At 47.2% G+C, this 5,401-nt stretch overlaps 1 pseudogene across 1 annotated transcript; it reads left to right on the top strand.

Moving 5' to 3' along the window:
- The first annotated feature begins 1,616 nt into the window (after positions 1-1,616).
- Positions 1,617-3,611, top strand: LOC309820901 (SHC SH2 domain-binding protein 1-like; annotated as a pseudogene). The gene has a single exon. The product of its transcript is annotated as an SHC SH2 domain-binding protein 1-like (transcript).
- The last annotated feature ends 1,790 nt before the right edge of the window (positions 3,612-5,401 follow it).

The raw sequence follows: 5,401 nt of genomic DNA, 5'->3' as shown, positions 1-5,401 counted from the left end.
GCCCAGTGGCCATCTCAGGCCCTGCCCGCTATTGACCCAGTCTCCTGCAGAGTCAGGTGAGTCCACCCACAGAGCAGAGGGTGCTTGGAGATGCTGGTGGCCTAGTGGCTCTTCAGTTCTCTCCTGACCCAGGGCGTGTCCAGAACATTCCTGGCACTGAGCTGGCATCTTCCCCAGGACAGAAACAGCCTGACTGGCAGAGCCAGAGCGCTCACTGTGGCACTTTTATTTCCAGTCTGTTTGCCCAGAAGGCAGAGCCAGCCAGGATGCCCATGTGGGCCTGAATTGTCCGGCTCTCGATTTTCTCCTCCATCAGATCTCAGAACTGGCGTGCCATCTGAGGCAGGTTCCTGCTCTCTCACCTGTCGGGAGACTCCAAGAATGAATGATCGAGGCCAGGTTGAAGCCCAAGGGACAGACAAAGGTGCCGACCCCACACACACGGGTGCCTGGAGGTGTCTGACTCTGAGAAGGGCCTCAGTTGGCACTCTCAACTCCTCCCAGGACAGATGCATGGCACTCTGCCTGAAGGTTTATGGCCCTGGGTGATGTAGATGGTGTAGACAGCCCCCAGGTCAGGTGGGCGGGTGCAGACAGCCCCCAGGTCAGGTGGGCGGGTGCAGACGGCACATATTATGGGGACTCGCTCTGAGGCACAGCCACCCAGCTGAGGGAGCACCCCAGGAGGGGCTTCACAATGAGGAAGCACCGGACAGGACCTGAAAGCTGAGAAGGAGCCGCAGGGGTATAGAGGGTGCATCTCTGAGTGTTCCCCCAAGGGTAGCCTGCAGGGGATGCCTGGGGTCTGTCCCAGCGACAACGTGGCTGTTTGGGGGTCCCAAGGGAGACAAGCTGACCAGCGGTCTGGGGTCTGATGATCACGGAGGGTGTGTCTTTTGCCCTGAAGGAGAAAACCCAGCAGACTGGGGTTTCAGGGAAGTGATTCTGGGGACATCCTATCAGACGTTTCTGCCGTCAAGTGTGGAATAGCAAGGCTGGTGCATGCGCTTAGAAGTGCAGGCAAGGCACCTGCAGGCCTTCAGGGCCACGCTGACACTGCCCCGGGGCCCGTATCTGACCTGAGAACTGACGGGCTGGATGTGGCTGGCCCGGGGACCGCCTGCCCATCACTGCCCTCGCTGGGCTTGTGTGAACTCCCAGCCCCGAGGAGATGGGATGGGCCCCATGGGGCCAAGAGAGGAGCCTGGCTTGATCTCTGGGTACCCCCATTCCACGACTCACCGTTCCCCCCTTCCCTGTGCTCCTCGGAACAGCCACGAGCTCCTTCCTGTCGACAGGGCACTATGTGACATCGCTGTGTTCAGAGGGGCATCTGGGGACTGCTGGCTTCTCCCAGACCCAGGCAGGGCAGAGTCCAAGAGTACGTTTCAGACCCATTTGTCCCACTCGGCAGAGTTCTCAGATGTCTCCCCCTCCTTGGAAGTCTTGGTCCTGTGTCCCATTCTCCTGCATCTCCACTGTTTTAAAAAAAATGTAGGGGAATATGGCCAGTATTTTGTAGTAAGTGTAAACAGAGTGTGACCTTTAAAAATTTATTAGAGAAGCAGCTGCGTCATCACATTACTGGGCTGGGCGGCCGCCCGCGGAAACTTGAAATGGATGATGGGTTGCTGGCAGGTGGTGGGGCTGGGGTCGGAGGCTATGGCGCCAGATCCCGAGCGTACCGGCTGGGCTGTGGAAGAGGAGCCGGGGCCCCTCGAGAAAGGTTTGTTCGAAGACGAAGATTCATGCAGTGATTGTAGCAATCATGATAAACCAGGCACTAGTTTACCAAGTTTTGCGCCAGAAAGTCAACTTCTGTTCTATGAGTGATTCAGCGCTTATCAAGATTACAATTTAACTGACTGCAAGGCCTCTGAGGTAAAAGAATTCACAGCTGAGTTCTTAGAGAAGGTCCTTGAACATCTGGATGGCGGGCAGTCTGGCACGCTAATGTGTTTGAGGTGCTGGCTACAGTCACAGATGTGGACTTTACAGCCTTGAAGGCAGTGGGGAGGCTTACTGTCCTGGACCTGTACCTCTGTGAATCTCAAGTGAGCACTTTTACTTTGGAGTGTATGAAAGAGCTCCTTGATCTGAAGGAACACTGGTTGCAGGAGCTGTGGATGGTGTTTGATGGTTCTGGAGTATTTGACCAGACAGCACTTGCAACTGAGCATATCAGGTTTTTCTATCAGAACATTTGGAGGAGTTTGGCTGGAGAAGAGGATGAGTATGATTATTTTATTAGATGTGCTGAACCTCGACTGAGATTGCATTATGACATTCTTGAAGACTAAGTTCCTTCAGGACTTATTGTTGACTATCAAAATCTGTTGACTCAGTGTGAGGAGAGTGACAGGAAATTTTTAAATCTGAGAAGCTGTTTGTCACATTGTAACTCTGATTCTGAGCAGAAAAACTCTGATTCTGAGCAGGAAAACATCTGGAAGGGTTAAAATTCTATTCAGAGATCGAACAGTTGAAACGAAAGCTAAAACTCATAGAGAATCCTTTGTTGAGATATGCGTTTGGTTATCAGAAGAATTCTAATATACAAGCAAAGGGCATCCGTCCAAATGGCCAGAAGGTCACCCATGTGGTCTCCTCCACCATGACGACTGGTCTGCTGTAGTCCCTGCTCAGGGATAAGCTTTGTCCAGAGCCTTGTACGGAAGAAATAGAAATTCAGTTCCATAGTGATCCATTGTCTGCTATAAATGCCTGCTAGGAGGGCGACACTGTTATTGTTTGTCCTGGCCGTTACGTGATACATGGTGCATTCTCCATTACCGACTCCATTGAGTTGGAAGGGTATGGTCTACCAGATGATATTGTGATAGAAAAGGGAGGCAAAGGAGACAATTTTTTGTGGATTGTACGGGTGCGGATATTAAAATCTCAAGCATAAAATTTGTTCAGCATGATGCCGTGGAAGGAATCTTAATTATTCACCGTGGCAAGACTACATTGGAAAACTATGTACTGCAGTGTGAAACTACAGGGGTCACAGTATGAACGTCAGCAGAATTTTTAATGAAGAACTCAGATTTATAGGGTGCCAAGGGTGCAGGTATAGAAATATATCCTGGGAGTAAGTGCACCCTGAGTGACAATCAGATCCATCACTGCAAAGAAGGGATCCTCATCAAGGACTTCTTAGATGCACATTATGACATTCCCAAAACATCCATGGTGAATAATGTCATACAGAATAACGAAGGTTATGGTGTTGTCTTGGTGAAACCTACAATTTTCTCTGACCTGCAAGAAAATGCCCAAGATGAAACTGAAGAAAATAAAGTTCAGACAAGTGGAGAGACAGATGTAGCTGAAAGAGTGGATCTAGAAGAGCTGATTCAACGTGCAACTGGTAAAATGGAGCTTTATGTGAGAGTGACCTTTCTGAGCAAGTGGAAAGCAATCGCGAAATTGTAAATGAACTAGTTGCTGCCTCCACACAAAAAGGCCAGATGAAGAAGAAAAGGTTGAGTGAACTGGGGATCACGCAAGCTGATGACAACTTAATGTCACAGGAGATGTTTGTTTCAATTGTGGGGAACCAGTTCGAGTGGAATGGGAAAGGGAGTTTCGGCACAATTTTGTTCTGACCACTGTGACGTAAATAGATAGCAAAAGATTGGATTTTGCACCTGCTGCCCCCAAGAATCACAGCTGCTATCTTACTTTGCTTCATGTCTATATTTTGTATCTGATATATTCGATTGGGTTTGAGGGAAACCTAGATTTATTTCTGTCTGCAGGTGTTGCACATGAAACACTCTTTATAAAGAAGGTCATAAAAACATAAAATAGAAAATATTTGGAGATTTCTTATCTAGAAAGTCTTGCTTTTTCAAACACACAGTTCTCATATGAAGTCTACTAGTAACTTTCTAGTATAAATACACTTTAGCACTTCAAAGAGGAGGAAGAAAGGCAGGGAATGCAAGATGAGTGCACAAAAACGCAATAGGCCTCAATGTGCAGTATTCTATTTTTTTTTTTTCTTTTTTTGCGGTACGCGGGCCTCTCACTGTTGTGGCCTCTCCTGTTGTGGAGCACAGGCTCCGGACGCGCAGGCTCAGCAGCCATGGCACACGGGCCCAGCCGCTCCGCGGCATGTGGGATCTTCCCGGACCGGGGCACGAACCCGTGTCCCCTGCATCGGCAGGCGGACTCTCAACCACTGCGCCACCAGGGAAGCCCTATAATTGTCTTTTTAATCCCAATTATAGTGAGTCCGATATCCATACTTTATTTGCATAATACTTGTCTTAAAAGCTTTTATGATTGGGAGGTTATCTGCCTTATCAGGCTTATTACTGAGAATCTGAGTGGGAATGCCTTTTTATGTTGAACTATGTAATCATCAAAACAGTAATAGCATAGCAAGTTTGAAACAGAAATGAAACGTGTTATTCAGAACCAGTGCATACACAGAGCATTTTCACTGTTGCTGAATATGAATGATTATAAGAAAGTGCTTTTCTTTCACCATAACAGTATTCGGATCAGATTTCTTACACAGTCAAAATGATTACCTATACAACTTGTATCAGCTCTGTGTTCTTGATATCATATTGTAAAATACAGCTTTTAAAAGTCTTTATATTTTTAAAAAGTATATGTGACATTAAAATTCCTACTGATTAAAATTGTAATGATGAAATCAAAAACATTTATTAAAAAATTAAACAAAAACCCAAACAAAAAATGGAACAGCAACAAATAAAATTACGTGCACTCTAAGCATCGGAAAAGTATGTTTTTTATAAACAGATTGATTGAGATATAGCTGACATACAATAAACTGCACATATGTATTCAACTGGCTAAGTTTTGACACATGTACCCACCTGTGAAACCACCACTGCAATTGAGAGAGTGGACACAACCGTCACCCCCCCAAAAGTCCCTCAGGACCTAAAAGAAAACTGTTTGCTGTCTTCTACCCACAGAACTTCTGACACCAAACGTGTGGGTTTTCCACACCAAGGAATTCTGACACTAGCCCGCCTGGAGTTAGCGCAAACCCCACACGTGGAGTGCTCAGGTGAACTGCTCAGTCCCACAAGACTGGCCCCATTTCCAGTGCCAGTCGCAAGGCTAGGCCTCCAGGATTTCTGAAAGACCAGTTATACATCATGGGTTCCAAAGACCCCCTTCTTGGGTTCAACAATTTGCTAGAATGTCTCACAGAACTCAGGAAAACACTTTACAATTACTTTTTTGTTGCTGTTGTTTGTTTTTTTTAAATAAAGGATACGACTCAGGAACAACCTGATGGAGGAGATGCACAGGACAAGGTATGTGGGAAGGAGCACGGAACTTCCGTGCCATTTCTGGACAATGTCACCCTCCCAGCTCCTCCAACGTGTTCACCAACTCAGAAGCTCTC

The sequence above is a fragment of the Grampus griseus genome (assembly GCF_964374135.1).
Source record: "Grampus griseus genome assembly, chromosome: 3".
In the NCBI taxonomy this organism is placed as follows: Eukaryota; Metazoa; Chordata; class Mammalia; order Artiodactyla; family Delphinidae; genus Grampus; species Grampus griseus.
The sequence above is the reverse complement of the archived record's forward strand: the minus strand, read 5'-3'. Positions and strand labels throughout refer to the sequence as shown.